General features: G+C 43.2%; 1 protein-coding gene across 1 annotated transcript in view; it reads left to right on the forward strand.

Annotated features, from left to right (window-relative positions):
• Window positions 1–2795: 2795 nt before the first annotated feature.
• Window positions 2796–27506, forward strand: part of TNR (tenascin R) — a 403980-nt gene continuing 379269 nt past the window's right edge. Inside the window, 1 exon segment of the mRNA XM_025430226.3 lies at window positions 2796–3235. The gene's annotated coding sequence lies outside the window, so the exon portion shown is untranslated.

Raw genomic sequence — 27506 nt, forward strand, 5'->3', positions numbered from 1 at the left:
CCCCCCTTGCTGTCCATTTTCCAAAGTTTAACCTCTTTCTGCCTATACTGATCATTGACACTCTTCTCCCTGGGTCCCACTATTTTTCATGACAACTCAGATTTTCTGTTTTCTATGTGTGAAATGCCTGAGTGCCATGGAGTACATAATTTGGCTAGGCTCGGTTTCCTGAGCCTCCATTATTTAAGGTCCAGATGAAAAGCCACTCTTCTCTGGGCTTCCATAGCACTTAATCTGAATCTCCCTTTTAGTCCTTTCTGCATTCCTTCTTCCTTTCAAATGTGAGTCTATAATGCCTTTGCACCTCTGAGATATTCCTACTTCCCAATACATTGAGTTGTTACAGTTGAAAAAATTCTGCCCTTCTGAATTTCTCCTTTTTTTGTACTGACTACTGCCTTCTTGTGGCCTTCTCATCTAACAGATCACACTTCCAGTTTTCTGCAGATGCCATGTCAGCCCTCAGTTACTATATGCATTTTACAGAAACACCCTATGTCATTGTGTGTGCACTTCTCAGAGATGAGAGAAGACAATGTGGTGCTTCACAAACAGGATGAGTTTAGAGTTAAATAGATGTGCATTTAATTTGGGTTCTACACTTAACTAGATATGTGATCATGATCAAACCACTCAAATCTGAGCTTCAGTTTTCCCTTTATAAAGAAGGGTAATGTTTGCCTTGAAATTTCCACACTGTACTCTCTCTCTTACTTCCAAGTTTGTACATGCTGTGCTTTCTGTTTAACTCTCTTCCCCACTCTTTGCTGAGATAACTTCTCATTCTTCTGGCCTCAGTTTATATGCCGCACTCCTCAGGAAGTACCTTCAATCCTCAAAGATCAGGTTGGCTATTTTCTCTATGCGCTCATTTATTCCATTATATTTGGCCATGTCTCAGCACTTACACACCCTGAACTGAATGGTCTTTCGTACCCCTCTCTCCCACTTTGAGGAGCTGGGAACTCCATGAGGACAGGAACCATGGTTTGTTAACACTCGCATCCCATCTTTGTCCTGCTCCATTCATGTTTGATCTAAAGAAAGTCAGGAAAAAGTGAGCCACATTAGGTAAGGAATTCACAATTATAAAAGTCTGAAGAAAATGTCAACAGCTCACTGAGTGCTTATTAGCCGAGTGCTTTGCAACCATTCAGCTCATCAAATTGCCAGCTCCATCTCAGTACTGTGTTAGGCACTAGGCAATGATCTCCTTTTGGTACAGAAATCAAGGGATGTGTCTTCTGAACTGATTTTAAAGCCCAGTAGTTTCCAACTTCATGAGATTTACAACCAGTTTTGTATATGTGAAACTACTCAAATCACCAAGAGAATTCGTTTTCTTAGAGAATTCTCATCAGTAATAGCAATTTCCACAGTGTGTTGGCACCTGTAGTTGTAAATAACATATTTTAAAAACTCAGCTGCATATAAATTTATTACAATAATCTAGACACTTTATCTTAAACGAAAATAATGGTAGCTATGGTCCTTTCTTCTGTTTATTTCAGATGCTGTCACTTCTGAAGTATACATTCATTGTATATAGAAGTTAGTAACATAAGCTCCATGGTCAGATGGTCTGTATTTCAGCTCCACCTGTGCTACTCACTGACTGTGTGAGTAGTACACAGTACTACTAATTGGTAACTAATTATACCCCTCTGTGCTTCAGTTTCCTGGTCTATAAAGCTGTAATAGTAGCACCTGCATTACAGGGTTATAATATATATTAAACGAGCTAATACATATAAGGGATTAGAACAGTGCCTGACACTTTCTAAATAATCTATTAATGCTAGCTATTATTATTTGTTAGGTATAAATTAAACATAAGAAAAGTGTTTTGATATGTTTACCTTTAAATTCCCTGCCAGTTCTATAGTTCTATGTCTCTATACCATTCCAATCCCTCAGCATTTCTATTCAGTAGGGAGGGGGCAGCATTATCCACATTTTACAAATAGTGAAATTGAGCCATAAAGAAGCAAAATGTCCAGTAAGCAAGTGGCGGTCTGAAACTAGAACTCAACTTTGTAGATGTAAGTACTAGGACTCTTTCCAGGAGATTGTGAGACTATACATTTTTTAAAAAGTGTAAGACATTCCTTAGGAGCCTGTGAGAAGTGACCCCTTGATGGCTCTTCTTTGCCACAGTTCTGCATGGATGCTCAAAGAGGTTGCTTCTTTCTCCATCTCTGTGATGATCTCAGGCTGTGGCTTCCAATATATTTTTCTTACCAGCTTTCAGAAAAGCCGTATTAGGGCATCAAATGAGGTGGTGGCTAGATATTTTATCCTTGGTTCCTTCTATTCACTACCTGTTTAAGCACTCCAATTCTGGGTGATCCTAAGTATAGGCATAGCTCATCTGGCTGCAGACTCTGACTATTCAAAGGGTGTCATGCTGAGTCATGACCTTAAAGCACTTGAGACCCCCCACAACTCATCTTTCAAAAAACATTCTCTCCCCAACCACTTCCCCCACCCTCATTCCACCCTTTACTTCTGCAATTGTGGACAAAGAATCTGCAAAAGCTCCTGACTTCTCCCTCTCCCTTTGCTTCCCCCTCTCTTCCTATCTGGGTTGGCCAGAAAGAAGACTGGCTATGTAGGACCCTATCTGTGCAAAAGCAGTCCCCAAGAGTTTGTGAGTACGAAGATTGCTCCTGTGTCTGAATCTGCACTGTTCAAGAGGACTCAGGATACTTTTCTTTTCTGTCCACTAGGGGGCTGCTTGTAGGGGGATGGAAAAAACGAAGGCTTAAAAAAAAATATCATGCTGCTGAAATTTCAGCAAGAGGGGAAAAGAGAGAGCGCGTGAGAGAGAGACAGCAAAGCAGTCCCAGGCTTCCTTGTCTCTCACGTCAGAGGCAGGAACCTACTGTGCTAAGGCTGTTGGCTCAACACGCAGAGACGGAGAAAGGCACAGACACAGAAAACGAGAAAAGAGGGGTCCCCCCTGACCCAAGGAATTACCACCAGTGGAGTAAAGCCACCTGACTTTTTAATCTTATTTTTGTTGCCTCCTCTTTCTCCTTCCACTCTAGCCCTGTCAGCTTGGGTTTCATTTCTTTCGTGGAGCCTCCTCTCTTCCTCCCAGAAAAGGAGGAAGGGAAGAAAAGGGAGAGAGGTGGGTTCTCTAGGTGAGCGCATCAGCTGGTTCCAGCCGCACAGACAAGAATTCTCTTCGCAGGAAGCTCCTCTCGCTCCCCTGCCGCCCACCCTCAGCCGGGTAAGTCCAGCGCACTTGCTCTCCTTCGATTTCCCTGCTAGCGTGATTTCAGCACCACGGAGAGCTATGAGATGCATTTTTGGTTCCTGTGTGTCTGTGTGTGTTCCTGCAAGGCGCTTGGCACTAAGGTTACATCTATCTTACAGCTGCCAGTGGAGCCGGGTTCTGCGTAGGTTTCTAACAAATTAAAGGGGGATGTGGACTCTGGCCTTCGGGTGTGTGTGTGTGTGTGTGTGTGTGTGTGTGTCTGTGTGCTGTTGCATAAGATAGGTGAGGGCTGAGTTAAATTGCCAATGGGTTCCTGTGTGTCTCTGTGTAGGGCTGTTCTTTTTCTATGTAGATAAGAGGGAGGGTTTGGGGGAATTAGCCATGCACCTTCTTTAACTCTTTCCGGACAAACCACGGAGGGAAAGTGTTGCAAATGAAGCCTGAGGGGGTTGGGAGTGGGGGTAGAGTTAAAAGTTATGCTCCTCTGTGAGAGCTTGGAAGAGGTGGCTTTTTAAATGTCAATTTCCCTAGGATCTCTGGGTTCTTGTTGTGAAGAGAGCCCAATCTGACCTTTCACTTTCTCTCCTGGTGTAAATCTGTGGTAAGTGGGCAGGTACAACAGGTGAGCATCAGGTTGGGGTAGTTTTGGGGGCTGAGATCCCCCTGACTTCAATGGTGGTAGTAAAGTGTCAATGTCTTGAGCTTTAGAGAGGTGGTCAATGTGGATTATACTACATTTACAAGGAGGCAGGACTTTTTTTTTTTTTTTTTTTTTTATCTTTGACTATGTGTGGTTGGAAAGAGGACAAAATCTGTTCTGTCCTTTTTTTTTTTCTGCCTGTGAAAGACTGCTCAGGAGACAGGCTTGTCTCCTTACATCTGGGGAAGCAGAAGAGAACCTAGACCAGTCCTGACTCAAAAAGGCTTGATGTAGTGCTATGTCCTCCAGTACTTAGATTCCACAGATGGGCTCATCATTGCTTTAACTTCATTGCTACTTTTTTTTTGGAAAGGTACTGCTCTGTCTCTTCTGCTTCCTGCCCCTCAGAAATATATTAAATCAATTCCCTGCATCTGTTTTGGTTTTGCCTTGGTGACACTATCTGTCTGCACCCCCCTGCCCTTCTGTCTCACCCACAGCTGTTTGGGTGGGGTCATTCAACAAGTGGTGTTGGGGACTTCCTTCAATCATCCATGTTTCCATGAAGCCAGCATGCCAAGGGGAATTTTAAAGAGATGTGGCTTCTGGTAAGAGTAAACTTTGTCTTGAATTGGCCCCTAATCATTTAAACTTCTGGTCACTTTCTTTAAGAGTCAGAATAGGTGGTTTCACTCCTTCCAACCCCCAGTGAACCCTAAGGTGGTGTCTCTGTGTTTTGCTTTTAATTTAGCATTCTGGGCCCCTCCTCCAAACTGAAAAAAATACTCTCTGCCTCTGTCTGGTTGGGGTCTTCTGGGTGAGACACATAGTTCCGAGTGAAATGACACTGCAGTTGAGTTTTTTCTGACTATGTTTGCCATTGAATCCAGAAATCCCAGCATCTCCCTAGAATGGCAGAAAGTGGAATGCAGTGAGCAAAATAGTGAAATCACATGTTTTAATGGTAGGGAAAAAAGATTGAAATAGACAAAGCAGAGCATCAGAAACCAACATTGACTCATTGATATTTCAACTCTCCCAACTCCTCTCATCCTTGAAATTTTCCAGTTTGAAAAAGAAAGTGGATAGATTTCTGCATGACATATCCCTGAAGGTTTAAAAGAAATTCATGCCCTTGCAGTGGACCCTATCCAAAGCCACCATTTGTTACTGAAGTCACCATACTTAGTGGTCATTATCTCATTAATGCCCTTAAATTCTCTCTGAAAGAAGTGCTCCATGTCATTACTGGGCCCATTTAATAAATGGGGAGACATAGGCATTTAAAGTGCTAGGCTAGAGGGTAGCAAAAGCGGAAATAGAACTTCTGGTCTCCTAATATTTCATCACCTGTGAAATGCAGAGATGCTCATGTGAGGGAGAGCAGAGATGTATTGCTCCCCAGTGGACAGATTTGCAACCAAGACCTTTTAGTGAACTCAGTGTAGAGCAGTGGCTTCTCCCTGGTGAAGAATGAGAATCAAGAGAATCTCAAGGTATTTCTGGCCTTCAGTCCTCAACAAAGAAGATGACTAGGAGCCAGGTGAAGAGCTCTCTGGACTTACTGTAAAAAGAGAACACCCAGCTGGTGGCCTCTAGGCTGGACTGAGGTCATGCACTTGATTGCCACATTCACTTTGTCCTAGTTAAAGGCATCCTTTGAGGACACATTGCCATGGATATTTTGGTTTTAGGTATTTGATGACTTTTCTCTCTTCTGAGCCTTCTCTGGGAGTAGCATGAGTCTTCTGTGGCTCAGAATGTGGGGAGGATGACTAGGGGAGGGCTGAGTTCTGAGCACCTATAGAAACCCCAGGAGAGGAGTGGGAGGCTGGATGCAAGCCCACCCACATCCAAGAATCTCTGCTCTCCTGGTGGCTCTAGTCTTCACATCTGGCCAGCATTTTGGAGAGAAAGCCACTGTGTTTTCATATCTATCCCCCCTCATGGAGCAGAGGAGACTCTGCTGGGTTGCCTTTCAGATCTGGGGGAGATGAGAGATGTCAAGAAAGGTGGAGAAAAAGAAAAGGTTGGCATCCTGCCCTATTCTCCACAACTGTGGGTTGCCATCTTTTACCTGGAGAGTGTCAATATCACATTTTTAAAAATTCAGGTATAGCTTGCATATAATAAAATGTACTGATCTTAAGTATTGATACTAGTAAGTTTTGACAACTGCATACACCTATTTAGCTACTAAACCAAACACAATATATAAGATTTCCCTTGTTCTTCTTTCTCCTCTCTTTCCCTCCCCCAACACCATCACTTTCTGACTTCTCTCACCATGGCTTTCACTGCTACTTTTTGTAGTGGAAATATACATTGCTTAATGTGTTGTTTAATAGATGGTCATGTGGACTATAGTAGAGTTTTAAGAGAACATTTAAGAGGTCTGAGGCTATTGTTACTGGGTGGTTGAGAGAGTGGGAGAAGGGTGCATTCCTCATCCAAATTTATGGTCATGGAGTTAGAAAGTCAAGTGGTCATTTCAAGTGTGTAATTGTGTGTGGGTGTGTGCAAGCCACAACCAAATCCAAATAGGAACCCTTGCAGGTTTCTGCCTCTGAGCTGACCTGTTATTTGATGGTACAGTGCATGGAGATGGTACAGTACATGGAGATGATGTTGAAATTTCTATTAAAAACTTGGAATTGAGCATTCAGGTGGCTGGTCACCTGATGAGTGGAGCCCATCTGGGCTCAAGGAGGGTGAGGTGAGGAAAGAGTACCTGTGTAAACTTACTAGGGAAAGGGAAAGGAAAGGTCACTGTGATTGTGCTTATGCCATGAAAAATGGATGGCTTATGCCATCCACAAAGGTCTTGGTTGAGGAGGTTGCTGTTCCTCCTTATTCAAGAGTAGTTTTAGGACCAGAAGACTCTGGGGTGACTCATGTACTATGATATCCTTATAGCTTCATTCAGGGATATCCATTCTACTCCCATCCCTGGTTGGTTGTTTTTTTCCTTAGGAGTTTTTTTTTTTTTTAAGATTTTCTTTATGTATTTCAGAGAGAGTGTGTGTGTGCCCATTTGCAAGCATGAGCAAGCATGAACAAGCATAAGCAGAGGGAGGAGCAGAGGGAGAAGCAGACTCCTTGCTGAGCAAGGAGCCTGACTCAGGGCTTGATCCCAGGACCTTGGGATCAGGACCTGTGCTGATGGCAATGTTTAACCCACTGAGACAGCAAGATGCCCCTCTCATCCCTGATTGTAGGCCAGGGTAAAGAGTCTCTTCTAGTTTTACTATGAAGGAGCAATAAATTATCAGAGATTTTGATGACTTTGGTGGGAAAAAAATACACGCACAGGCATGCACATGCACGCACACACACAAACACACATACCTCCTACATAATTAGTCCTGTCACCCTGCCTGTCCAGTTTTCTCTGACTCTGTATCTGTAGATACTCTATGTTCAGGGAATGTTGACTGATTTTTTTTTTTAATTTATTTATGATAGTCACAGAGAGAGAGAGAGGCAGAGACATAGGCAGAGGGAGAAGCAGGCTCCATGCACCGGGAGCCTGATGTGGGATTCGATCCCGGGTCTCCAGGATCGCGCCCTGGGCCAAAGGCAGGCGCCAAACCGCTGCGCCACCCAGGGATCCCTGTTCAGGGAATGTTGAATATAGATGGGGCATTAGCACAATATGAATATGAGGTCTTCAACTAACAGATTAGGGTTTCTGGCAGTAAGTTAGGGACTTTAACAGGCCTCAAAATTTGTCTAAGTAGGTCATAGAGCAGTTAACATGTTTAGTGGGCAAACATGTACTTTGCTTTCCTTCACTCAGGGACTCTGTTGAACACCTTCTTCCCAATTCTGCTTGTTTGTGGGATTGCCTACCCACAAAATGCATCCAGCCAGCTCATTTATGGGAAGTCTCCTTCCTGATCGGCTCTCCCAGCCAGGATTCCCACAGGGTGGAGTGTAGGTTGCTAAGCCACTGGCCATGGAAAGTTAGAAGACAATCACAGTGAAGATTTATTAATGTCTAGGTAGAAGTTGTGCAGAAATTCAAAATTTGAATGATTTCCGCAAAGCCAATTCCAGTAGATGATTTGGGAGAAGTGTAGAGACATACCTTTGCCTTGTTAACTAAAGGCCATGTTAAAAAAAGATCAGATGAGATTCCCCACCTAAATGGAGTTTCATCTTAAGAACAAGTTCAGTGGGAAGGGGAATTTGGAATAGGTTTTTAAAAGCTATTTCCAACAGTGTATACGAATCACTACATCTTTACCTTGAAATATGACTTTGGACTAGACCTGTATTGATCTATTTAGAACATAGGAAGTAACCAGTATGTCAGTTGGCAAAAGGAGTTTAAACAGCCTTACCCTCTTCTTTCCCTTTTTTGTTTCCTTGTGATAAAGTATACATGACATAAAACTTACCATTTTAGTCATTTTTGAGTGTACACTTTAGAGGCATTAGGTACATTTACGTCGTTGTACAACCATCACCACCATCCATCTCCAGAATGTTTCCATCTTCCTAAACTGAAACACTATACCCATTGAAGAATGGATCTCCACAATAACTCTCCATCATACCCCTCTTACCCCCAGCCCCTGGCAACCACCACTCTACTTTCTGTCTGCATGAATCGGACATGATACCTCCTATAAATAGAATTATACTGTATTTTTCCTTATGTAACTGGGTTATAACACTTCGCACGATGTCTTCAACATCCATTTATGTTGTAGCATGTGTCAGAACTTCATTCCTTTTTAAGGCTGAATAACATTCCATTTTGTGTATGTAGTATCACATTTTGTTTATCCATTCAGTCACTGATGGACAATTGGGTTGCTTCCTCTTCTGCTTTTTAAATTACAGTCAATTGCTTCTGTTTTACTCTCCAACCAAGTGGGAAGGGAGACTATCTGGTAATAGCTCCCACTGGGGTTGAAATTCTTCCCTTTCCCTCTGAGGACTACACAGGTGGTTTCCTAGAGGAAAATCAAAAAGGATAAATAGAGGGTTGGTGCACAGCACCCCTTCCCCCAGCCCTTTTCAGCTGGGACTGATTTCTACACTCTGGCCCTCACTGTTAAGTGTACAACAGATGCAGTTCAAGCAGACTGGGATCCTAAACTCTCCTCTCTTCACCAGCTAAAGGGCCCTAGTCTTATCCCAGAGAGATATTGGGAGATAGGGGGAAACATAGCCCTCACTCTTATGGGCACATTTCTGGTTCCTTCCTAGCTTATGCATTATAATGGTGAGACTATATGTTGGGAGAAGGAGTTCTGGGGTCAGGGACAAATAAGCCAATAGACTCATTACAATTTCCTAAGGATCTTAGCTCTGATCTCCTAAGGGACCTCTGTCCTTAGAACAGGGCACTTTCAAGCTCACCCCCACTTGGCTCTTATAATAACATCTTATGCTGTAGCTGTAGGTGATTCAATAAAAGGTTATTGCCAGGATTCATAAGGAAGTCATGGTTTTTAAAATCTGGGTGTGTCTTTATCATATTATATGGTATAAAAAAGACAAAAGAGGAAAAGCCTAGAACACTGATCCCAGGACAGTATCAATCCAGATTAGCTAATGCTTGATAACAGTTTAGTAATGTCTCTGGGATGGAATTTGGTTTTTGATTTTAGTTCACCTAAAAATTCATACCTCTGGTCCCTGGCAACTTGGATCTTTCTATTGCTTAATGATAACACCAGTCAACATTGAGTGAGTGTTTTCTATGAGTTTCCACCAAATGCATGACACAGAGAAGACCCTTAATAAATATTTGCTATTATTGCTAACCATAAACACTTTAAACACTTTATATCATTTAGTGGTTAAAACACTGCGACATACACTGTTATCCCCAATTTACAGATGAGAAAACTGAGGCATGGTGACTTGTTCAACTTTTTACAACTAGGTAGTGATAGATCTGGTTCAAAATCTGTGCCTTAATCACTTTCTTATGTTGTCCTTTATCATCCCTTTGTGGCAACGAATGATGGCTTCATTGTGATTTCTCTTAAGCATCTTCAGAGGGGGTTTACATCCTGCATTATTGCTAACCCCCCCTTCTTTTTAGTATAGTGTAGTTTTAATGAGTTAAGAATAGGACTATTCCAATATGCTTCTCTCTCTGTTGCTAATCTTTATATGTAAAAATCTAGGTGCCTCTCCACCTAGATTTACTGATTCTATTATTGCTGAAAGAGCCCAGCACAGGGCCTGGCATACAGCAAAGCTCAATAAAATCTTGCTCATTTACTGTTGGTTCTGCTCAACCTGTGTATCAGAGTTCCCACATTTGTTTCTCTAGTTCAGTAATAATAATAATAATAATAATAATAATAATAATAAACTCTTAATGGAAAGTTCACAATAGGCCAGGCACTCTACCAGCTGTACAGTATAGTATCTTATTTGATTCTCACAGAAATGGGAAAAAAATAGTTCTCATTTAAAGGAGGTTGTCATGTGAAGGGCTCTGTGTTAGGTGCTATATGTACCTTCTCTTATTTAATCTTGAAGAACAGGGGCAAGGAAAACCTCCTCTAGCCAAATGAGAAAGGGAGAACCTGATCATTGCATAACTTGACTTCAAATAGAATACAGAAGACATGAGGGCAAGAAATCTAAATTCAGAGAGGTTGAATAGCTTGCCTGAGGACACACAGCTAGATGGTGGCAGGACTGGTTTTAAACACAATCTTTTTGAAATAGAGCCCAATTCTTTTCACTGTTTTCTGCAGCTTCTGTTTTAGCCATATTCTCCTCCTTGGGGCCATACATGTGCTACAAATAGAAAGACCTGGGACATTATGACCAGGAAACTTGGCTTCAAATTCCTGCTCTACCGTGTCTGACCTTGTGCCTTTGGGCCATTACTTAACCTGTCTTAATCTGAGGTTCCTAATCAGCACCGCCTCTACTATGCTATCCTCCCATCCCCCAAAAGCCTACAGAACTCATCGGATCTTCTTTAAGGACTTCTTATGAAAATTAAATGGGCCAGAAGTACAGTACCTAGGACAGCGCCTGGCCTGAAGCATGAATGATTGAGCCACTTGCAAATTCCTGGGTCCTAGGGCTTGGGTGCAGTCTGGGGTACTTGTGTTTTAACAAGCTAACAATTATCTGGGCTGACCTGGATTTTACATTCTCCTCAAGTGCTAATGGTTGGGGTTGGCCCTTGTTTTACAACACCTTGACCTTAAGAGAGTGTGTTGGCTATTTTTTTTCTCCTCCTCCTTCAGCACCAAGAACTTGGCAGGCTGAGATTTAAAAATATCTGAAAGATGCCTTTTGCTAATTAAATTACCTGGAAATTGTACTGGACTAAAATGAATTCGAGCCTTAAGGAGACACTGGATGTTTGAGCCCCATTCTGCACTCAGCTGGGGATGGTGAACTTTGGATTCCTTTTCTCTTGCCTTTCCCTCCCTCCAGCTTCTTCTGCCATTCTGAGTTTTATTTATGAAACATTTTCCCTTCCCTTATAATTCTGTTTTCCATAAGAAGAACATCTAACAGCCACCTCCTGGCTGGGCTAGAGTAATTGTTTGAATTTTTTGACGGTATGCAATTTCAAAGGCTTGAGTTTATATAGATTACCTTGAATTTATCTCCGCAAGTGCATCAGGAGAGAAGCTGCTGCCTGCCTCGTGAAGTATTGTAAACCCCGTAGCCACCGTGCGCCGGCATCTGTGAGGACGGTCTGTTTATCTAAATGGATTTCTGTAAAACATATACCTTAATAAACCAGGTTTTGCCAGCCTTTCCAGCCTATCCCCAGGTCGGCAGTGGGGCCCTTGACCAAGGGACAGATGCGGAGAGGAAATCGGCTCACAGCACCATGCCCCTCCACCTGGCCAGCTGTGAGTGTAGGGGAGGGTAAAGAGGAGATAGGGAGAGGGCAGGGCCAGGGCCGGGGAGGCCCCCCTGCCAGCAGAAGGGGCGAGGGCAGGAATACCGGATGAGAGCCCTGCAAATGGTCATGTCGGAAAGGGCAGAGGCCACGCTGTCTATAAAGGGGCCGTCTCCTCACGGTGACCCAAGTCTGTGCCACGGGGAGCTAGAACTTATAAACCCAGCCATAAAGCCTCCCGTTCAAAGCCGTCTATATTTATAGAGATATAAATGAAGTTTAATGCTGGTGAAACTCACTATAAAAGCAAAAGACTTCATCTGTATCTATACTTTAGGTGCAGAGGGGCTCAGGGCTTGCCACCTTTCTCCCACTGAGAGCACAGGTGTGCACGTACCTACTGGTGTCCACGCGGCCCGGCTGCAGGCCCAGCCGCGAGGTGGGAGCAACGGGTCTTCTACACACCTGCAAGCGCAGCCCCCAGCAACTGCACGTTCCCCTTATCTCTGAGGGCTGTTTAAAAGCAGAGAGAAAAAAGAGAAAAAGGAAAAAGCACTGCCAAAATCAAGCGGCTTCAAACAGTCAGGAGTCTGGCTTTTAAATAAAACAATTTGAGGAAGGTTGGCTTTTCATCCACCTCGGAAGCTGCCAGATTTCTGCTCCTCGGAGCTCCAGGTGGGATATGGCAACGAGACTGCAAAGCCTGTGCAGACCTGCCCCCTGCCTGGCGTGCCCCCCCTCGCCCCCCACCTGCCTTGTATCCCATCACTGCCCACTCGGGGCTGGCAGAAATGTTCAGCGACATCCTGACAAACCAGCATTTGAATCCTGGCCTTGCCACTTACTGGCTATGTGGCCTTGGGGAAGTCGCTTGACTTCTCTGAGCCTTACTGGCCTGGCCCATGAAATGGGGTAAACAGTTCCTCTTAGAATCCCTGTGTGGGTTAAATGAGATGTCATTTTGTACATCAAGGTTCACAGAGGGTCTTCAGTCCATATAGCTCTCTCTTGATGGAAGTGTCTATAGCAGAAAAGGTACATTTGGAGGGTAAAGGTCAGGTTACTTGGCTACTTTGATATCTATTCTCCCCAGGGATGGGGGAGACATCAGGGGCCTGAGCCTGGCTGCAGGGCCAAGTACATTGGGAAGGTGGGCAGTGACTTGTACCCTCCCCTCTTTTCATCTTGCTGCCAACTTTTCTCAATCTTACATGGGCTTCTGGGCCAGAGTGCCCAGGCACCCTGGGGGAAGGTTAACTGACTAAATACCATTGCCCCTGTAAGTGCGACCTGTCTGTATTCTATAACTGGCTCCCCAGAAAGCTCAGAGGCAAGAATGCTGCTTACCTGGGAGTACAGTTCCCTGGGGAGTATCTTTGGTTGCTGGGGTGCATTTCCAGACTTAACTAACCTCAAGAGATCAGCAAATCATTCCAATGGCGTGGGTCTCATTCCTGGGCCAGTCTCCCTCCAAGAGAGGGACTGAGTGGAATGTTCTGGAGGAGACGAAAGGGTGCTGTTGATCTGGACCCTGATATGTGCCAAGTGGGGGTGGGAAGGAGACCACTATCTGTCAATCTCTTATTAAAAATGGTCTGAGGCACAGTGCAAAAGTTATTAAAATGCAGAGTAAGAGTGTGCCATACGCTCCTCCCCACCCCCGCCCCTTTTTCATTTGTATTTTATCAGCTTAATTTAGTGAGAATGAAGGACTCGGGCAGCCATCCTTGGAGACTGGGAGGGGGGAAAAAATAAAGTCACCAGAAAAGGACTGAGGTGGCTTCCTTGGAAGCAATATCCCTCTGACCCCATAGGGCTCCTCTCTCAGCCCCCTGGAGCACCTCTTCTTTGTGGCTGTAGCTCAGGAGATAGTGAAGAGTATGGAGCACCCCCCCCCCCCCCCACGCCGCTTAGCTTCGGGCCCTTGGAGAGCACATCTGACAGGTCAGGAATCCCACCTGACATCCCCAGCTCTGCCACAGTGGAGAACCTGGGAGAAGACCCTACTCCTGCTCCTTGAAATGTTTGGCCTTTCCAAGTTCTTAAAGTCAAATGTGATGAAAGGGATTATTTGCCCATGGCAAAAGGCTGCTAGGAAGGGAAAGAGCCTTTTCATTTCTGAAGATTTGTGCCTCACCCCAGAGTTACACTCAGCAGCTAGCCTGAGCAGACCCTGCCAGTGACAAGGTAGGAATTGTGGGGAGTGGTTAAGATCCGCTTCTAGGATGTTTGGGATCTCCTGGGTTCATAAATCACCAGCTGGATCCAAAAATATCTCCATGCCTATTTTTCAGTGGCATAGTAATTGCTAAAACCCACACGATTAAAACTATTGCCGGGCAATGATCTTAGTACTCCCCACACAGAAACTTAATGGATCTGTATTGTTACCTTTTGAGTGTGGGACGATCATTATCCCCATTTTACAGATGGAAAGAGTAAAGTGCAAAGAGATTACTTAATTTGTCTGAAGATGTACAATAAATGGTAGAGCCGGGATTGGAACCCAAGAACTCTGTGCACTTCATTCTGAGCATCACTCAGAAACCGCCCATGTTCCCCATTGCCAGGGAGAGAGAGAGATACAAAAAGCTGGAGAGTCCTAGTCCTCACCAGCTTTGTTTGAACCACAAAAGTTGGTTTAAAAATAAGACCAAAGCAGTCACTATTTCTCTTGGGGGCTCAGTGTTGTCACTTCTCCCACTCCCCCTCCTTTGGGGAGTCATTCTGTTTTTTCAACAAAGCCTCATCTAACTCCTTCAGGATGAGAAAAGAATCCAGCTTCAAGGCAAGAGAGTTTTCTTAAATGCATTTTCCTTCATCCAATCTCACAAGGTGGCGAAGGTGGTGTCAATTCTCATCTATCCACAAAAGCCTCATTCACTTTGTGGTTTATCCACTTTGGGGATTATCTGGGCCACAGTTGTAACTACCCATTCACTTGTGGGCTACTTCTTTTAACACTGCTTTGCTATTGCACAAGATGAAACTCCTGTAATGGATTCTCAAATATCGGTCCAGCTGGGAGGAGTATGGCAGGCAGACGCAACAAAGCCCAGTTTGTTCCTGTTGAGGTTTCTTGTTCAGCTGTGAGGATGTAAATTGCCCACCAGCTGCGACCAGGACCACCAATGATTGCAGGGGAGGTATGTGGTGGTGGCTGGGAGCGTAGAGCAGCTTGATGTAGGCCAGCTATATCTCTGCTCTGCAGTCACAGATGGGGATGATGGTAGACCATCAGCCAAAGGAGCAGGTGGGCTGTGCAGTGCTTCCCCACCCCCACAATGTACCAGACAGTGTGGTAGACTGAGCCAAGAGGCAGGTTCATCATGGAGCAGAAGCGCTGGGGACAGAGGAGACCTGGGCACTCATATACAGGCCTGGTTAGAGGCTGGTGTTTAGTTCTTGCATGAAGGCTGAGCCAGGAATTTGAGGGGGAACACACATCCCAGCTCTGAGTGAGGTGATTCAGGGCTGAGAGTCTACCCTAAGCATGGGCTGACCATCCACAGGCAGGAAGACACAGAGTTAGGGAGAGGAGGGCTTCAGTTCTGAAGACAGTGGGCCTGAGCTCAGATCCTGGCTCTGCCTAGCCTTTGCATCCTTGGCGAAGTCTCTCAATCTCTCAGAGCTTCTCATTCCTTGACTTTAATATAAGGATGATAACACCTCTCCGGAATTTTGTGAAAATTGAATAAGGTAACATCTAGAGGGCTGCTGGCACTTTATTAGTATTCAATAAATGTTGATTACTTTTCCCCAATAGCAATAATTTATGTTGTCATTGTACTTCACATTTTTCAAAATATGATTATATATTACTATATGTTAATATATTTGGTCAACCATTTGTGAAGGTAAGCAAAAGGACTCGTATTAATTACTCCTATTTTATTCATGAGGAAATTACTATAGTTTGAGTGGCTTGTCCAAGATAGTAAGTGACAGAACTGAGATCACGAATCTTGAAGCTTTGGATTTAATAATTTTATAGTCCTCTCTGTTGTGCTGTGATTCGGCTGGTAATTGAAATCACAGAGATCAAGAAGATCCTCTGCCCAGATACCCAGAAGACAAAATCATTTCCCATGGGCTCTGCAACATCTCATGAGAACTAGACAGGGCTTGGGATATCCCTCAGAGGCTTTGGCACCAGGTTCTCAAGTCTTTTCATTTCTACAATGTGTTCTGAGATAGCTCCCTCAGTAGATTAATGCTTAATGTTATGACAGCCAAGTTTCCTGCAGGCGAGATAGTCTTGGCTTTCCTGCCTCTGCCAGCCAGCCATCTTGGGAACCTGAGTCACTCATCACAGCCACTATACAGGGACAAGCTCCCACCTTGTTCTACTACTAACAAAAGAACATAGAGCCTGTGTCTACCAGGCAAGTAGCCTCAAATGTTACCTCCACAGAGAAGCCTGCCCTAAAAATCTTATCTAAAATAGCTCTCCTTGACACCAAAGTGAAGGCAATAAAAGCAAAAATAAACAAGTGGGACTATAAAAAAACTTAGAAGCTTTGCACAGCAAAGGAAACCATCAACAAAATGAAATGGCAACCTATGGAATGAGATCAAATAATTGCAAACCATATATATAAGAGGGGGTTGATATCCAAAATATGCAAGGAACTCCTACAACTCAGTAGCCAAAAAACAAGAAGAAGAAGAAGAAGAAGAAGAAGAAGAAGAAGAAGAAGAAGAAGAAGAAGAAGAAGAAGAAGAAGAGAAAAAACCCAATTAAAAATAGGCACAGGACCTAAACAGACATTTTTCCAAAGAAGACACAGGTGGTCAACAGACACATGAAAAGATGCTCAACATCACTCATCATCATGGAAATGCAAATTGAAACTACAAGGTGATATCATCCCACACCTGTTATAATGGCTATCATCAAAAAGATAAGAGGTAGCAAGTGTTGGTGAGGATGTGGAGAAAAGGGAGCCCTGTGCACTGTTGGTGGGAATGTAACCTGGGGCAGCCACTATAGAAAACAGTATGGAGGTATCCTCAAGGAATTAAAAATAGAATTACCGTATGATCCAGCTATTCCACTTTTGGGTATATATTCAAAGGAAATGAAATCACTATCTCCGAGAATTATCCGCACTCCCATGCTTACAGCAGCATTAATCACAATACCCAAGGTATAGAAACAACGTATGTGTCTGTTGATAGATGAAAGGATAAAGAAGATGTGAAATACACCCCCTCCACACAGGAATATTATTCAGCTTTAGAAAAGAAGAAAATCCTGTCATTTGTGACAACATGGATGAACCTGAAGGGCATTATGCTAAGTGAAATAAGCCAGACAAAGAGGAATAGTGCATGGTATCACTTATTTATGATATCTTAAAAAAAAAAAAAGTTGAACTCATAGAAACAAGGAGTAGCAAGGTGGTTACCAAGGGCTGGGAGGTGGAGGAAATAAGGAGAGGTTAAAAAATAAATAAACAGAATAGCTCTCCTTGTCTTTTTTTACCATTTTGTTTCTATTTATCACATTTATCACCAGCCAACATCAGATTTGATTTTTTTTTTCTTGCTGTTGGTCTCTTTCCAATAGAATGCAAACTCTATGAGAATAAGAACTTTGTCTTATTCACAGTTGGATTCCTAGCCTGTTTAGTAAATTAGTCAAATGAATGAATGAATGGGTCTTCATCCAGTATTCTCTGTTTCAACAAGCCATTACCAAAGACCTACTCTGAATCAGGCATTTTATTAATGGCTGGAGTTGAAAGAGACACGGCTCCCTGTCTTTGAGGAGGGTTAGGGCAGAGGCGAAGCCACAGAGATAGGTAACTACCACACAGCTTAATGAAGTGTTAATGTCTACAAACCAGCTGCATTGGGGTATGGAGGTGGGGGTGGAGGGACTGCTTGTGGTACCCCATTAATCAGAGAAGGAACCGCATATGAAAAGGCTGAGAGTCATAGAAGGAGCATGTTGGAGGGTAACTGAGAGATGGGATATGGTGGGATCACAGGGTCACTGGATCATGGTGCCGCCATGTAATAGGATGCAAACTTATTGCCCTATTCATCAGACAATTAAAGGCACAGCCAAACCAAATTTTAATTGCCACTGAGATATTCTTTTTTATTAACCGTATCTTTTACTACAAGCTCTCTAAGCCAGAGAGTGATGGTGGGGACTGGGAGGTGGGTGGGTGGGACTGCTAGACCCCTCATCTCTGCTAGAATTGAGGGATGCTGTTCTGCTCTCATTTTCAAAACATGTGGCCAGGTTCTCAGCCACCCATGCTGCTTTCTCTACTTCTTCCTGTAAAAATGACACCACTCTGATTGCTAATGCAGAGGTTAAAGGCGAGATTGTTTAGTGAGAATGAGGAATGGAGAATGAAAGAAAGAAAAGCCCTGGGACCAGAAACCTTGAATGCTTATTCTGTTTCCTTTAACTGTGGCTTGTTTAAGAAAATTGTCTGTTCTGTTTCTTCAACTCCTTCTCTTCTGGAAAGAGGATGCGGCTGGAAGGCTCCCATGCCAGGGCTCCAGTCCGGGAAAGTGCTTCCCTATTGATTTGTGTGTCAGCAATTCAAATGGGGGTATTTATACTGTGGCTGAGCACCTAATAAAAATTTAAATTATTGTTTAAAAAATCCAGAAGGGAGGAAAAACTCATCAAGGGACAACCTCATAAGGAAAGTAAAAAAACAACCACACACAATTCAAGGTCCTCAGGAAGGGGGCTGGGAGCCTAGGTTTGTGAGGATTGCCAAAATGTGCCTCCTGGCCCTTGCATCTCTCCTTTTAATGCCTCTCTCTTCCATCCAAACACCATTCCTGGGCTCTGCAGCCCTGACTTCAGACACTGGCTTTATCATTCATTAGCTGTGAGGCTTGGGCAAATGACAGAGATTTCTCTCTAAGCCCTCCTATTGCACAAATAGGAAGAAACAATGGCATGTCAAATATTACATAGGCAAAACTCTTGGAACAGAGCTGAACACATACTAGGTACAAAACAGATATTTATATCCATCTTCCCTTCTCTCTTTGCAGAGTCCCTATCCAGATTATTTCTTAAAAGCCATGCCCTACAGCCTATTAAAGTCTGATTGCAGCCAGCTGCTGTCTTACTTGAAAGACCGTGAGCTACTAAATCACACCTATGCATAAATGATTGATAATGATTTAATAGGTTAGGTGGTGGCACTTACGGAAAGCAGAAGGAAAGGAATTAAGGAAGCTTTAATAGCAGAATGTCATAAGCCAGTTACATGCCTCTGTAGGGATATTTTGGGCGATAAGGCTCCTGCAGTATCCTTTAAATCATGCCTGTTAGGAAATGACCTCTCTGGTCATTTGTAAGGATAGATAATGCATAGGTCAGGAAAGCAGGGAATGGCTCTCTCAAACTTTAAGGGCAGCATCAGAGGGCCCACCCACTTGCACAACCATATTCTCGCCCTTGACAGTGCCATTACCTGTACTTTCCTCCAAAGTCCTGCTCTCAAGCTTCTTGACTCTGGCTGCTCATACTTCTCTCCTCTAGTGCTCCAAATGAAGCAACTACAGAATTGCATTGACCTCTCCAAGCCCCTGACCCTGCCTCTTTTTTTCACTATCCATTGCCTCACTTTGCCAGGCTTAGATTCTGTCCTCCATTTTTGCAGTTAATTTCTTATGAAAACGTCTCCAGACTTCTTGCTCTGTACTCACCTTGTCAGCTGTAAAACTGGCTAAACCTACCTACTGGTCATGGTTATATGTCAGAGAAAAGTAGTTGTGCAGACTGTTGTTGCTTTACAATTATGACTGTAAATCTCAAGTGGATACTGAAAACAGTTTGGCAATTCCATGACTTGTCTCTAGTATGTTTACTTTCCCACTGTCCAAAATGACAATTTCATATATCCTTTCTCCAAAGACTGCCTATTCCCTTTTAGATATCTTTCAAGTGATGAGCTTACTGATATTTTTATATTTTTACAGTCAGGAACTCCCTCGTTCTTCTGCCACTGACTCCACACCTTTTGCTATCACTGTGCTATCCTCTTGGTCTTCCCTCCTTATTCCTGGGTGCCATGCCCCTACTCCTTGCAAAGGTCAGTCCCCTCTGTGTTCTGGACCTCATCACCTCATGCTTCCTAAGGACTTCATTCCTGAAATTATCACCACTTCTTTCTTGAATCTTCAGTTTCCCCCTCACCACTTCATTTTCCAGAAGCATGTAAATGTACTATTATCTCCAACCTTAAAAAACGTGAAAGCCCCTCCTGATTCTACTCTCCTTCCAGTTTCTACCCTATTATTTACCTCTCATCAACAGCAAAACTTACTGTAAGCACAGTGACCTCATGTTGCTAAATCTTATCTCATTTCTGTTACTTTTGTACTTGACCTGTCAGCATTGCTAGTCAATTACTCCTTCCCTTAAAGCACTGTCTTCCTTTGCTTTGGTGACATGCACTCTTAGGTTTTCCCTTTGTTTCAAAGGGCACTACTTTGCTGGTTACTCTTTCTGTACTCAATATTCAAAAGTTAGAGGGCTGTAGAGTTCAGTCATGGGCTCCCCTCTCTTCTCCAGCCTCACTTTCACCTCAGGTGGCCACATACCACTTGTACACCAGTGGCTAAACAAATCCATGCCTTTAGCTCTGACATTTTTCTGGAACCCAGTTAGAGAACCCAACAGTCTACCTGGTATCTCTACTTTGATATTTTATAAAATCCTCAAATTAACATGTGCATAAAGGATTAATTCTTGATTCATCGATGCCCTAAACTTGTCTCTTTTAGTTTCTCTATTCTCAGTAAAAGGTATGACACCTAGTTAGTTGCTAAAATGAAAAAACTAGAAGTCATCAGTCATTCCTCTGTCCTCACTCACCACTCCATATTCAATCCATCAGCAAGTGCTATTGACTCTATCTCTAAGGAACTTTTCAAATCCTTCTTTACTACAAATGCCCCAGCTCTTTGGACCACTGCAAAAGACTCCAGCTGTTATTCCTGTTTCTACTCTCCCCCTGGATCCAATCTACACCTAAAACTAAAGTGATCTGTTGAAAATTTGAATCAGATGATTCTCCTTCCTGTCTTAAAATCCCCCAATGATTTCTCTCACACTAAAAATAAAATTAAAATGTTTTATCCTGGTCAATGAAATCTTTTCTATCTTTTTGAGCTCCATTTTGTATCTCTCTCTACTATTCATTCTGTGCCACTCATACTGGTTAATCAAAAATGCCAATCTCAGCACCTAAGGACTTTTGCAATATCTGTTTCCTAGAATTCAGAGAAAACTTAGAAAGCATCTAATTCAATTTTCTCATTTTATAGACAAGGATACTGAGGCCAGAGTAGGGAGGTCTCATAGCAAACACATCTGGAAACCAAGACCAGCCAGATTGCCAACATGGTGCTTTTCCCATTAGAAAATACTGGGTCTTTGCTGCCCTCTGAATTCTTCATTGTTGTGAGTTGCAGAGACCTTCACCTCAGTAGACACATAGATCTGGGATTTGGTTCAGGCTTAGTTGTGATTTTAAGCAGGTATACCTGGCTAACCCTAAAAACTATTGTAAAAATTGCAGTCCTTGGAAGTTAGTATGGAGAAATTTGGGATTTTTATTTTTTTTAATTTTTTATTTTTTTAAATATTTATTTATTTATTTATTTATTTATTTATTTATTTATTTATATATTTATGATAGACATAGAGAGAGAGAGAGAGGCAGAGACACAGGAGGAGGGAGAAGCAGGCTCCATGCCGGGAGCCCTACGTGGGACTCGATCCCGGGACTCCAGGATCGCGCCCTGGGCCAAAGGCAGGCGCTCAACTGCTGAGCCACCCAGGGATTCCCGAAATTTGGGATTTTTAATAAAAATATCATAGATATATTGTTTCTGGGCAATATATGACTTTCTGGAGGAAGATTCATAATTTTTTGACTGCACAAGGACTGTTTAGTTGACAACAGCGTCAAGTTGTCATTAGGGTTCCTTTGTCATTCCTTAAGCAGGTCCCTTATCATGTCCTGGTCCCTTTCTGTAGAATTATTTTTGAGTAGTTTGGGAGAGAAGATATTCATTTCAGCCTAATTTAGATATGTGGCCTCTTAATGCCCTTGTTTTTGCTTGTGTGTGTGTATATATATATATATATATATATATATATATATGAATAAGAATATATATATGTATACACACACACACACACACACACACACACAAAGCTTAGTTGTACTTCACTGAGAAACAGCCATTACTTTGAAGGATATTATATCATGTTATCATATAAATTATTTTGGGCAAATAATAATATTTTAAAAATACCCAGTCTTTTTTACAATTTCACATTTCCCCCTGTGCTTTAAAAGCTCATATTATCCTGGTTGAGTAAAGATTAGTTGGATGGCATTGGTTTGGCCATTTATTCCTGGGTAATCTTTGAAGATTGGTGTTTTAGAATACCCAATAGCACTAGTAACTTTATATGTTTTCTTTCATCATATTTACTATCATTTAAATAACCCATTTTCTGCTTCATTTACTTGGCCATTCTATGACAAAAGTGCTGGGTTCCTCAGGGTGGCTTCTAAACACTCAAAGCTTTTTGTCCTCATTGCATTTTTTATGTACTTGGCACCTCAGATGCTTTTTTCCATCACTCCACTTCCATCTCCATAATACATCTGGAATGTAGAAACAAACACATTGAAGAGTGCTCAGGTAAGAGACACCAATAGTCCAGGAACTGTCCTCAGTTCTGAATATCAAACAGTGATGAAGACCTCTGAGCTCATGAAACATGCATTCTAGGGGAGACATGCAATAAAACCATTGCCAAGTTCTTTTGATGGCCTAACCCATCTTCATCAGTAAATCTCAATTCAGTTGCTTCTTCCTCCCAGGAACCATTTCTGGATCCCCAGAGCATGCCAGCTACCCCTGTTACATGCTTTCATGGAAACTTGCAAGTTTCTCTTTATCATGTAAAGTTTTTAAGTTGTAAAATGTAACATAAATATAGATATGTACACAAAACCTGAACATAAAATGTAATCAATAATAAGTATTCAAGTTTCCTATAACCACCCTCCAGGTCAAGCAATAGAACATCACTAAACCTGTATGTCTCCTGATCATAAACTCTTCCTTCTACCAGAGATAACTGCTTTAACTGATTTCCTGACATTATGGTCACAATTTCCTTATTTTTAGCAGGTTTAGAATTTATCAGCTTAGATATATATATGCATATGTATGGTTTATATGTTTAATATCATTTTTATCAAATGTGATCAAAATATTAAAGATAAAAATATCAAATTTTATATAAGCATATCAAATTTATCAGTTGAGAAATAGATGTATATTATATATAATACATATTTTGCATACACACACACATATACACATAAAGGCTTAATGAATATCCAGTTTCCCAGTAGTTGGTAAGCTCCAAAAGATCAGAGGTAGTGTTTATTTTGCTCACACTGTATTCCTAGGGTCTTGCCTGGTCCCTGGTCCATGGTAAGCCCTCAATAGATATTTGGGGGCTAAGTGAGTGGGGATGGCCCTCTGGTAGACTCTAGATAAGAGCTGAGATATTGCAAGAGTCTTTATAAGGACAGCTTATCAGAAAGGGGGCTACAATTCGGGGTAGGGCATCCATTGCATATGAGGAACACAGTTAAAAGCACCTGCCACTTTCCTCCCAGAAACTTGAAATAAATAAGAAAGGTGATTGAGCAAAGTGTATGGGGAGATAATTATGTCTATTTGTCCATCTACTTATTTATATAACTATCCAAGTATATATCTATCTCTCCACTCCTGTCATATTATACAAAAATACAACTCTTGAAATATACTAGAAAGATCGAGCATCGTGGAAGAGCAGAATAGGAAAAATGATAACTGTCTCAAGGCATAAGTATTGGCCTCCATTCATGACCTACAGGAATAAACCCTGTCTCTGTCAGCAACTCAGACCAGAAGATGGTGAGAAAATAAACTGTGTCTCAGGAATTTTATTCATGAGGGAGAAAAAACGTGGCAGGATCATGGAAACACATGAATTATTCACAATTCAAACCAGGTAAAGAGAAGGAGGTGGAGGGAATGGCCAGGAAACACACATCAAGAAAATGAAGCTCTCCACAGCCAGGCAGAGACCCTGGAGGGGGGCAGCAGGAGCAGCCTAGTGTGAGGACTGGAACCAGGAGTAACTGTGGGGCGGGGAGGGGGTCAGCCAGTCCCTTGGAAAGGTGAGCTGAGAACACTTGGTGGGAGTAGGGTGGCTCTACAGTTCTGGGGTGGGTGAACCAAAGGAGTGACCCTACCTCTGGAAGCTAGTTACAGCTGGAGTAGCAACCGGGTGCTCATGATTGAGTTTCAAAATAAATTCTGATGCCAAGTTTATTGTTGTCTTGTGATTGCAAAAGAGGGGAAAGGCGCCATCCAACTGGAGTGGCAGCACGGTAGGTGGAGTGGGGGCATGGGAGCTTCAGGAGCTGAGAGTGGGGACAGAGAGGGATAAGGAGATGGAGGGGTTGATATCCTCTGGGAAGCATTGCTCTGCCCTCTGGCTGTGTGTGTGTGAGGAAGGTGGGAAACTAAGGAGGAAGGACATGGCTTGTTCCTCAGTGTAAAAGAGAGGTTCAGAATGGTGCTAAAGCAAGAGGCAGCCCGCTGTAAGAGACCTGGAAGGGAAGGTGAAGCTGGATGTTGGAGCCAGTTAATGCAAGAGCAGAAGGAATAGAAGCCAAGGTATCTTTAGGAACAGAACTACAGTCAAATTGCTTCAAGTGAGAGTCAAATGAGAGGCATCCAGGTGGCATGTGGGCAGATCCATCTGGTTTAAAGTCCTGGGTGGGGCAAACACAGCCAGGGTGTGTCTTGGTTATCTAGTAAGAACACAGTCGGCATGTCCACACGTATTTACTAAGCACTCCCCATGTGCCTGTCTGCTCTCAGACAGCTTACGTTCTAACTCAAGGAGAGGGGTAATAAACAGATGATCAAATAAGATTATTCTAGGTACCTTAAAGTGCTATGAAAACAGGGAAATAGGGTAATGTGTTAGAGACTAACTGGCATGTTGGGAGGGACAGGGGGATGCTTTAGAGATGGTGGTCAGGAAAGGTCTCCCTGATGAGGAGACATTTGGGTTGAGCCCTGAGAAATGAGCAGGAGTCAGCCTCATGGGCATCTGGTGAAGTACAAAGCAAGCACAATGGAGATAATTACAGATAAGATGATAACTCAAAATCCAGGTCCTGTCCCCAAGCCGAATCTGTTTCCTCAATCTGTAGAATGAGAGGGTTGAGTGAACTGATTGCCAAGTCCTGATTGGTGTGGCACATGATCTCTGGAAGTCCCATGGAATATGTGGGAATTGACCTGGATGTTGAGGGAAGACCCTCAAAGAGCTGGTGATATCGTTTAAACTGGCACCAGAACTATAATGTAGTCTTCTGAAACCTTCAACGAGAGCAAAACAGGGATATCTCCTCTCTCCCTGATTGAGATGGGATCCCCCTTCCTCTACCAGGCAGGAAGCCTTTGTCCTGAGAGGCAGCTCATGCCCAAACTCCAGTGCCTCTGGAAGCTTTGTTGAAACTAAAACCCATTACTTCCTATTCCCATTACAAAATACCTCTCTTTGGCCACTTAGTACATTATGTCTTTTAAAATAATAATCCTACCAATCTATTTATACATCTACTTCTTTTATTTATTTGTGAATGGCTTGTTAGTGTCTGAGCCCTGAGCATAGTGCCCTGGCTGGGACTAGTGTCCCTGAGGAGGTTGAAGGGTGAGTGAATTGTGGATGGGGAAGTGCATTAGTCAGCTCAGCCTGCTATAGTGAAATACCATAGACTGGGGTGACTTAACCAATAGGAATTTAGGTCTCACAGTCTTTGGAGGCTCGATGTCCAAAATCAAAGTACTGGCTGATTCAATTCCCAGTGAGGACTCTCGTCCAGGGTTACTGAATCCTCACACGGTGGGGAGACAGAGAGAGAACTCTGGTCTCATTTCCTCTTATAAGGACACTAATTTGATTCCCCTTATGGGCAGAAATGTGCTGTTCAGTGAGGGTGGTCCTGCCTCTTGTCAAGGCTGGGACTTCTTCAGCAGTGTTTTTTCCCTATGACCATGTGGAGATGAGAAGGCTTAAAAGGAAAACACACTTGACTCCATCAGGATCCACCACAGGGCAAGTAAGGAGAATCAGATTCTTGTCTAAACTCTGGTTTTGATAATGGGAAAGAATGGGAGGAGAGGGATGACGAGTGGAGAAATGTAGGAGAAATTAGTCTCTTCTGGGACCATGCATCACATCAGCTCTTCTACTGTGAGATGCTGGGGCTCAGGCAGCTTGGCTGCAAGACTGTAGTCATTCCAGTGAGCAGCCACGGCCAGGCAAGAAGAACAGCAACATTAATGAACATGTGTTTTGAAGGTTCACGTATCACAGGACTATTCTGACCACTTTCTACGTGTTAACTTATTGCATGCTCATATTGGTTGCCTTATTTTGATGGAAGAACTGAAGGAGGTGAAGTAAGCTGCCTACATTCTCACATTCTCACAGCTGGTAATGACAGCTGTGAAACTCAAATCTGAACTTTGCAGTCAAGACCCTAACTGCTGTCCCATGCCACCCCAGGACTGTGGCATCTGCTGTCATATGCACCTTCCAGTAGGAAGTGCTGCAGAGGGAGCCTAAGGACCTCTGCTAAGCAACAGTAGCTTGGTCTTTTTAGATCATATCTCAATCCCCGATATGCCCCTATCTGCAGCCTAGGAACTAGGTTGCAGCCTGGTCAGAGCTGCTACCTCTTTCTGAGGATGGGAGGCTCTAGACAGGTGGGCTACTGTCTTCCCCACATGCTCTCATTTTGGGCTTTTCCTCACCCAGGCTTCTGTAGGGTGGGAGCCAGAGACAAGGAGGGATATAAGACAGTAGGAGAATGGAGAGAGACACAAGGAAGAGAGAGCACAGAAAAGGGACACCATAGAAAGGCCTGGGTGGCCACAGGTAACCAATGGCTACAGACTCATGTGACCTCTTTCTTTGTGAGTGAGCAGGCTGCAGGCATCAAGAGAAGGGGCAAATAAATGTCCCTGAAAATAAAATCCAGAAAAGCCCTTGGTCAGGAATATTCCTCGTGTCCAGCATCCTAAGGTGTTGATGGAAATGGAAACCTAAACTCTGCTATGGGGTGGTCGGCAACCGACAGAGGCACTGGGCAGACTCAGGAGACCTGGATTCTAGATCCACCTCATTCATTAATCTGTGTAACAGACAAATCATAGTATCCCTGGGCTTCTGGGTAAAGGAAGCAGCCCTGTGATGGATTGCCAAGGACCTTTCAACTCTTACAAGGGTCTGACCCTTCCAGGTACTGGAGTCTCAGTTTATCAGTTTATTCAGGATAGAATGAAAGTGTTAATGGACTCATTAAAGAGAGAAGGAAAGTCTCTGTGGCTTTGCCAAGCCCTCAGGCCAACTCATCTCATGTGCCACTCAGCCTTGAAACCCCCAAGTGACCAGCACTATTATGCCCACTCTACCCCTTCCTTTGCCTCGCTGTGACCTTGGCCACCTCATTTCCCATCCAGGCCTTCAGTTCCTCTGCTTCAAGGAGGCAGTGGTAGTTTTTCCTGCCTGTCGTCCTCTGTCCTCTGTCCTCTCCTGGGTTTTATAGGATGAATAGGATAATGTTTTCTAATTACTTAGTGCTCCTCGGAGCTGCAAGTGCTGTGAGTCAGGATAAAGACTCTGCTAATCTAGTTGCTTTCAGGGA

Source organism: Canis lupus, chromosome 7, assembly GCF_003254725.2.
Source record: "Canis lupus dingo isolate Sandy chromosome 7, ASM325472v2, whole genome shotgun sequence".
NCBI classification, from domain to species: domain Eukaryota; kingdom Metazoa; phylum Chordata; class Mammalia; order Carnivora; family Canidae; genus Canis; species Canis lupus.